Raw genomic sequence first — 9,172 nt, forward strand, 5'->3', positions numbered from 1 at the left:
CCCTGAGGCTAGAAGCCACCTCTGGTCTCCTCAGAGAGATCCCATCCTAACCCGTGACTCTGCCATACCTTGTGCAATTTGCTCCTCACTTTGACTATCTGGGCCTCATTCCTCCAAGAATCACCCACTTTCATTACCCAGAGCTCCCCAAACCCAGCTCCTGCCCATACCCTGGTTCTTCTCATTTGCCCGTGACCCTTTTCCATTTTCCTTCATCCCTGACTCCCCATTTCCTCCCTTCCCCTCCTAACTCCCTCACCTCCACCTATCTTCTACCCCATTCTCCTCTCCTGATTCTCTGAACCTCTCTGCATTATGACCTGGCCTTGAGTTCTTTTCCCCTTGTCCTCCTGCCTTATCTCCCCAGGGGCTAGAACATCTGCAGCTTCATAAGCAATAGGCAGCTGCATGAGGTCATTTCCTACGGTGGCTACTCCTTCAGAAACAACATGTAAAACCTTCCCTCCTCCCCAAGTCCATCCTCCAGATTCAACTCTCCCTCTCCCTCCACCCCTGGGAGTTTCCCTTGGTGTCCCAGACTCAGATCCCATCCCCATTCCAGAATCCCAGCCTCCTGGAGAGCCTCATCACACTCAGATTCCAGGCATCACAGTCACAGATGTAAGACCCCAGCCCATCCAATCTCATTTCTCTGTCCCTTTTCCCTAGGGATCATTTTTGGTCAGGGAAACGCTTTCCCTCAAACTTCTCCTTATTCTTGGTATCCTGATCTTACTCCTTTTACCTCCTAGGACATGGATATAAACACTTTCTATGGATGGGATCTCATCAGAAAAGTCCAATCCAACCTACTAGGCAAAGTGGAGGCAGCCTGCAGTGGAACTAGGAGGGTTGAGGAGTTCTAGTGATGTGCTATCCTCCTGTCGCCCCGAGACTTCAGGTCCTTGCTGGGGGATCAACATTAGATTGCCCTCCATGGTCATCTTCATTAAGTGTTTTTTTTGTTTTGTTTTGTTTTGTTTTGTTTGTTTTTCAACCCCACCAAGCAATTCTATGACACCAGCTGGGTGTCCTACAGTTCAACTCAATTCCGATGCCATCTCGCTGAAGATAGTATCAGATCCCACAGATTAAGGGTTTGGTCCCACAAGACTGCCCCCCCACTTCAGACACCAGGCAAAAGTCTAGGTTGTTAACCTGTGCTTCTGATGGACTGGCTATACTTAATGTATTTTATTTTATCTTAAAATAAGCTCTTCACCCAGCATGGGACTTGAACTCATAACCCTGAGATCAAGAGTTGTATGCTCTGTGGACTGAGCCAGCCAGCCCCTCCCCTCCTTTTTTTTTTTTTTTTTTAATACCTAGAAGACTAAATATAAATTGGATATTCCCATGATCCTCTCTCCAGTTTGACTAATTTGCTAAAGTGGCACACAGGAAACCAGTTTACTTACTAGATTACCAGTTTATTGCAAAGGATATTAAAAGATATGAATGAACAGCCAGATAAAGAGATACATAGGGCAAAGTCCAGAATAGTCTGGAACACAAGAACTCTGTCCCTGTGGAGTTTGGAGTACATCACCTTCCTGGCACAAAGATGCATTCCAGTTCACCAAACTAAAAGTAATGGAGGCTTCATTACTGAGGTGTGATTGATTAAATCATTGGCCATTGGTGACTGATTCAACCTCCAGTTCCTCATTCTCCCCTAGTGGTGGTGGTGGTGGTGGTGGGGGATGTGGGGGGGGGGGGACCGAAAGTGCCAACCTCCAGTCACTTGGCTGGTTCCCCTGGCAACCAGCCCTCAGCCTTAGGTACTTTCCAGAAGTCACCGCATTAACATAAACTCAGGTGTAGTTGAAAGAGGTTTGTTATGAATCTCAAGACACATTTACTGCTCTTTATCACTTAGGAAATTCCAAGAGTTTTAGGAGCTCTGTGCCAGAAATGGGGACAAAGACCAACTATGTATTTCTTTTTATATATTAGATTATCAGAGCATCAAAAGCTGGTGCTGGAATCCTTGTTTGAGCTGATTGAAAATGAGAGGGATGGGTTTGGGGAGTGGCTGTGAGTGGGTGAGCGACCCAAAGCAGACTCAGGAAAAAGAAGGCCCACGCTGGTGACAGTCAGGACACCCTAGCTGGAAGAACAAATGCTTGGGAGGGAGGCATAGCTATTAGGTTTGAATCTTGCTTTAACCACAATGGAGCTCCACCATGGGCTTTAACTGAGGGCCAGTACAGCTATGTGCACTGAGCAGAGAGCCATTCCATTTTATTTTAAATTAATTAATTAAAAATGTTTTCATTTATTTTTGAAAGAACCCGTAAGTGGGGGAGGGGCAGAGAGACAGGGGAACAGAGGATCCAAAGTGGGTGCTGCCCTCACAGCAGTGAGCCCAATGAGGGGCTCACACTCACGAACTCATGAACTGTGAGATCATGACGTGAACTGAAGTTGGATGCTCAACCAACTGAGCCACCCAGGCACCCCATGAGCCATTCCATTTTAAATAACTGGCCGGGCGAGAAGGAAGATGGCATCATACTAAGTGTGAGTTCATCGATTCAAGCATTTTCCACACAATATGGACCCTAAAAGCAAGCCAAATTCCAAATCTGGTGCTTAAGCTTTGAAACAGCAATTGGTTCCAAACTAGCTGAGGGGGACTTATTGAGAGGTTGGCTTTACTTTATGGATGATTTAAGGAATGTTCATGTTTTAACTATATTCAATTTTTGACCAATACATTGACTTTAGAACCTAACCCCTTTGTATGATACAATTCTGCCGTACTTTGTGAACTTTTCTCAGTCACTTAACCTCCAAGCCTCAGTTTCCTTCTGTGTAAAACAGAGTTAGAGAAACTGACCTTAGAGATCCCTGAGTTTCCTAACTATGAGTACCTTCCAAGTGCTATGTATAGAATTTACAATTTACAGTAGTTTTTGCCATATTCATTCTCTCTTTTAATCCTCAAAACTATCCTATAAGGCAGATACCATTACTTTTCCTATTTTGTGACTGAGGAAGTTTAGGCTCAGAGAGGTTATAAAAGTTATTTAGGGTTACACACACAGGCAATAGGTGGTGAAGGCAGGATTAAATCCCTGTGAGTCTCCACAAGAAGACTCCAGGGAATCTCCAGGTACACTTCAAACAAACAGTTCAGAGTGCATGAAAGGGTAGAGGAATGCCACAAATCTGAGTGGGCAGGCAGGCTCTCTTGAAGGTCAGGTCTAATTAAAATGGAGGGATGTAATTTTACATGTACCTGTTTTGGTTTACATATCTCAATGCTCTTAGTCTTTTGTTCATACACCTTAGGGACTTCTTCCCCAAGTCCAAAGTTAAAATTCTGCTAGGGCATTCCACTCATGGCTGGGGGATCCTATCCTGGAGCTGAATTACCCACATCCCTGGGGGAAGAGGAAGGGCACTGGCCTAAAGCCTGCAGACCCGTCTCCTTTATACTCCTGGCTCTTGCTTATTATCCAGGGATCCAGCTTGTCAGTTTGCAGCTTAGTTTTCTCATCTGTAATGTGGGCACCATAACCCCTGTCCTGTGGGCTTTAGATGTGAGGGACATGAGATGAAGTGACTGATAGGGAGGTCCTTTGACATGTGAAATGCTCTCCCATTGTGTGTGTGTGTGTGTGTGTGTGTGTGTGTGTGTGTGTGTGTGTTTGCGCACTGGGAAGGGTGGAAGTTATCCAAGGAGTCCCCAGGATTGTGGCCTCAGCTTGGCCTGGCAGAGCAGTGCCTTCCTGGGCGGAGGTCAAAGCCAGGTCCTTTTCCCACGGTCAACACCAAGGCCTGGGTCCTCTTTGTTGTTCCTGGCTCCTCTCCTAGCAACCAAAGTTTCAAAGAAGGTTCTGCAGAGCAATGGGGACCTTGTCTCTTAGCTTCCTAAGAAGAGGGACCAGTTGGACTAAGAGTTCAGATCCTGGGCAGCAGCATTAGACCACCTTGGGCAAGTGCAGGGAGCAGCTCTGCCAGCAAGTCAAGTTCATGGCCTAAGGCTTGACCTCAGCCTTAGCCTGGTGAGGAGTCTCCTGCAATTATCTCCCTTTCTTACTGTCATGACTCTGACACAAAAAGGATAGCCTCCACCCAAATTATACACCTCATCCTTAGAGAGACCTGATCTCATCCTTTGGATGTATATTAACTTTCTAGAGTTGCTGTAACAAATTAACTGTAAACTTTGTTGCTTAAAACAACAGGAATTTATTCTCTCACAGTTCTAGAGGCCAGAAGTTCAAAATCAAGGTGTCCACAGGGTTGGTTTGTTCTGGAGGCTCTAAGGGAGAATCTGTCCTATGCCTCTTTCCTAGTTTCTGGTGGCTGGGAACAATCCTTGGTGTCCTTTGGCTTGTAGACCTATTACTCTGATCTCCGCATTTGTCTTCACATAGGCTTCTCCTTCTCTATCTCTGTGGTTTCTCCTTTTCTGTCTTAGGAGCCTACTTCCTCTTGGATTTAGGGCCTATCCTGGCCTAGGATGATCTCCTTTTGAGATCCTGACCTTAATTACATCTGCAAGGACACTTATTCCAAATAAGATCACATTCTGAGGTTCTCAATAGATGTATCTTTTGGGGACCAGGGTTCGACACAATGCAAGTGCCTCCAATTTAATTTCTCTGAAAGGAGAAATCTGTCTCTACTTTAAGAAGCTCCTTTATGATAGTAAAGACCTTTAATTCCCAGCCTGGTCCCCACAGAGCCTTTAAATTGAAACAGGTGTACAAATGCTGGTGGGCAGGGAAGGGTCAGCATCAGCGGAATCCAGACCGCTGTTCTCTATAGAACAGAATGAATGCATTGTGTCCAGTTCATGTCAGGATTTGGAGCGGGGAGGGCAGAGGAGTTTCTTCCTCAAAGGCTAGTGAGGCAAGCAGGGTGCCTGGTTCCAGTTTTGCCCACTCCCGTTTGTCTTCTGCTAGCTCCCAGATGTTAATGAACTAATATCATTGTTAAACACTTTTTGAAAATGAACCCCCATATGATCATAAAGTGGGACTGAGAGGTGTTTCACTATGCTAGGGAAGCCATCAGGGTGAAGCCCCCAGAAGGGTCCTTTTTTGAATCCTAAGGTAGCTCTCTAAGCTCTGTATTTTCTTTTCTTGCAAGGGCCTAACAATTCAGATTCATTCTCTCTCTCTCTCTCTCTCTCTCAGGATTCTCTTCCTGAACCAGGAGCCATGCAAGGCTTGTTCATCCTTCATGCCCACTTTCTTCCCTCCTACAGGCTGGAAGAGCCTCAGCCTGCTGACTGTCTACCCATTCTCCAGGCTTCTCACGCCTCTAGAGCGGACGCTGAGTGGGGCACCACACTCATTGCTTCCCCTGTTAACATCTCTCTAAAGACAATTGCATGGCATCTTCCTTCTAAATGTTGTATGGTTGATCCCGTGGGGAAAGAGACCCAATGCTACCAAGTTACCAGTCTGGGGAAGGTTTGAAACTTTCAGAAACCTGGAGAACTTCTCTAGCCCTGGTCCACAGAATGAAAGGGCAGCCAGCAGCCTGGCTCTGTCTCCTCTCCTCTTAGGTCGGCTTGAAGATATCGACCAGGGCGACCACTCAGTTTTCTCCTTATCTCTGAAATGGCTGAAACTGAGCATCTCCCAATTGTTATTCTCACCTCTGTTTCCTCAGTCTCATGCAGGAACAGCCCCCTTAGGGAAAGATTTTTAAAAGAGCCACTAAGCACAAGGGATCTCATTCTGAGGAGGTCCTAGTAGGGTCAGCTCCTAATTCCCCCTTTCCTAGAATTAGTCACGTGGATTTGGAATCAGAGAAACTTGGAATACCGTTAGGGGACCCACAGTTTCTCTGTAGCATCCCAGAAATAGTGGACAAGGAGGCACAGACATTGTGGCAGATGTGGAATGGGCTACCCCCACCCCCCCGGCTCCAGATCCTACTGTTGTACCACCACCCCATTTGTGAATACCCAGCTGGAGGATATTGGGACATCAACAGAGTTTATTATACAGAGGATTTACTGCATTCAATTTTGAAGAATTTCAGGGCGCTGGTGGAATCAGTGGGTTTGACCATCAGTATACACAAGCTTAAAATCCATGACTTTGAGAGACTGAGGAATGATGTGAGATAGGTGAGGAATGGAAAGGGGTGGCCAGGGCTTGACAGGGTGGTGATGGAGAATAGAAGCTGGGGGACAGAGCTGGGAAGGACAGAGCAGACTTAGGACTGAGAGTTGCTCTCCTTTTGCTATCTTGATGGCTCCTTGGCTGTCCCCACCCACATGACCCCTTGAGCTCTGCTTCCAAAATACTGTTCACAGGAGAAGAAATGGATTGACCACAGATTCTCTTCCTGGCTTTCGCTCATGCCGAGCACAGGAACCCTGTTTGAGTTAAGGGTCTGACTGCTGATAATTAAGCGGATGATGGACAAGACTAACAGGAACAACAAATATGGAATCAAGAGCCTACTCCTACCTTCAGTTAAACTTGTCATTAAAACAAAACATACAACCCCTCAAGGTCTCAGAAATATCTAGGGTCACCTGAGAAGGAGCTGCATTCTGCAAGGAAAAACTTTTATTGGAGAAGCCACAAAATTCTAGGAAATCCAACCCATGTTTGCCACGCTGTCTGAGTGTCCTCTAGTTTGATCCCTTTTGGCCATACACTTCCAAACTTTCTACTTTGGAGCCATTCCATCTCCTCTCCTGAAGCAGCCCTTCCCTTATACCCTGTAAAGGCCACCTTATGTCCTTCCCTTTCCCAACATTTACATGGGAGACCTACTTGCTGGGGAACTCTCTAGGGCCTGATCAGTATAATAGATGGGGAAAGTGGGTCACTGATGTATCCTTTCTCCCTCTGCTAAGCTCCTCATAAATTTTTTTTTAAAAACTTTTATTGTTAAATTTTTTTTTAAGTTTTATTTATTTTTGAGACAGAGAGAAACAGAGCATGAATGGGGGAGGGTCAGAGAGAGGGAGACACAGAATCTGAAACAGGCTCCAGGCTCTGAGCTCTCAGCACAGAGCCCGATGCGGGGCTCGAACTCATGGACCGCGAGATCGTGACCTGAGCCGAAGTCGGCCGCTCAACCGACTGAGCCACCCAGGCGCCCCTCCTCATAAATTTTGTATCCCACACTAACCCTCCACTATCCCTAAAGGGGTCATGAGAACAGTGAGCCAATCTAGGTAGTGATGAGTGGTCACTTGATTTGGACAATAGTCCCCTTTGGACAATGATTTCAGTTACATCCAGGTCAGTGTCCTGGGCCAAGGCCGGCACACTGACCTGGCTCTGGATCCTGTCTGCCCCTCTAACTCCTCTCAGCCTTTCATTCCTTTCCCCCCACTGTAGCCTTCCAATCCCAGCATCAATGCTCTGTCCACCTCTGCTGGGGAAACCCTGTCCTTTCATTTCAAGGCTCCAGGCTGCTCCTGGAGCCAGCATAGGGCTGTTTCTGGAAGCAATGTCCACTTCTCCCCATTTTTCCTCACTACAAACCAAAGATAATAGAGACTTTGGGATCACTTCATGTCACTTTGGAATCAGGTTGCTGAAGCCTGAAGACCTGAGACTTATGAAAGCCCTGGGCAGTCTGCTCCTCCAGAACCTTCAGCTGAGTTGGGGGGTGGGGGGCAGGATGAGGTGGGCCATCCTCATTGGAGAAGGTCACCCTCTCATTCCCCTTCCCTGGATCATCCCAGCTCCTCCCTTTTTCCTTTATTTACCAGATAATGGAAAACTCAGAGATCAGACCTAGACCAGCTGTCTTGCTGGCCCTACACTTTGGTTATAATTCTGGCAAGAGGCTCCAAGAGACGCCCCTAACTGCCCCTTCCTCAATTCTCACACCATTCACACTGAGAGCTTCCTCTGCTCCCCAGAGTAAGTGCATTTCCCTGCCTCTCCCAGGCCTCTCTCCCCATTCACATCTGTCTGTCTCCTGGTCCAATCCCATCCTCCAGTCCCACCCTCTTGCTCATCTCTCTGACTGTCTCTCCTTATCTTTGTTCTTGCTCCAAACCAGAGACTTCAGAGCCAGACCCAGGCCTTCCCTCTGGCAATTAGAGGAAAAGCTGTTCCAAGACTTCTACCTACAACTTGTGAGTGACTCTGGCCACTCAGCCATGATCTCACGGCCTGATTCAGCCACCTTCCCCACCTGGATTTTTGTTACTGACAGAAATGGGGACCCATGGGGGTAACAGTGTAAGTAAGCACAGTATGCAATTCACACCATATATTAGCTATGAAATTGTGATTCTTGAAAAAGTTTTTATTTGGGGAGATTCACCTCCATTTCACATTTTGTGCATAAAGTAAAACTATTGATTTTGAATAAGGCCTGACATCTTATTCCTATATTTCAAATTCATGTAAAATATAACCTTTCTGTGCTTTCCCAGGAAACTCTGCTGTGTCTTCAACTTCCTCCCCAGTTGGACTAAATTATCCAGGTCAGGCTGGCAGTGTTCCAGTCTTAGAGAGGAAGCATTCTGGCAACTCAGGACCTCTTCTGAATGATACTATCCTATTACAAGTCCAAGGTAGTCCTTTCTCCTTCCATGATTTTGCTCCCTGAATTCTACCCTGATCTTCTCGTCCTTCTCCTTTTTAATTTACCACCTCCAGAGGCTTCCTTAGTCCTTAGTCAATAAATGGGCAAGCGTGTGCATGTTTGAAGGTAATGAGGAGGAGATGGCGATGATAAGAGTAACCACCAGGGGGAGCCTGTGCCTAAGAAGACACTTGACTAGAGGCATAAGGGGGCCACTCAGGACTTTTCTTCCCTTTTTTTTCAGAGCAGTAAAGCTGCCAGGCATTCCAGCTTGAGGGGCGGGGAGTGGGGGTGGGGGGGCTCCCTATGGACCTGGGGGTCCAGAGCTGCCCCCTTCGCATTCTCTGACTCCCTCTCTTTTCCTGACCACGCAGAGAATTGTGAACCAAATTCTGGTACATCTGCACATTTCCTAAGGACAAGTTCCCTGATGGCCATGTTCAATGTGGGAATTAATCCTCAGGGTTTTTTTTTTTTTTTTTTTTTTTTTTTTTTTACCTCACCCTACAACCCCCACTAGTCCCTGCCACCCATCCCTCCCTGAAAACCTCACTGACCCAGGCTTTCCCATTACCTTCCTTTCTTGGTTTAGGGATCAGGGGGCCCTGGGTAGTACAGTGACATCCATTCCTTCCACCTT

At 46.7% G+C, this 9,172-nt stretch overlaps 1 long non-coding RNA gene across 2 annotated transcripts; it reads left to right on the forward strand.

The window, feature by feature from the left end:
- The first annotated feature begins 3,298 nt into the window (after positions 1-3,298).
- Positions 3,299-8,792, forward strand: LOC132684988 (uncharacterized). Of its 2 annotated transcripts, XR_009612894.3 has the most exons (4): positions 3,299-4,013; positions 7,706-7,859; positions 8,002-8,183; positions 8,381-8,792. It is a non-coding gene; the product is annotated as an uncharacterized LOC132684988 (long non-coding RNA). The 2 variants fall into 2 exon arrangements; XR_009612893.3 differs by having other exon boundaries at positions 7,706-8,183.
- Positions 8,793-9,172: the final 380 nt, after the last annotated feature.

This window comes from Panthera onca, chromosome D2, assembly GCF_046562875.1.
Source record: "Panthera onca isolate mPanOnc1 chromosome D2, mPanOnc1 haplotype 2, whole genome shotgun sequence".
NCBI classification, from domain to species: Eukaryota; Metazoa; Chordata; class Mammalia; order Carnivora; family Felidae; genus Panthera; species Panthera onca.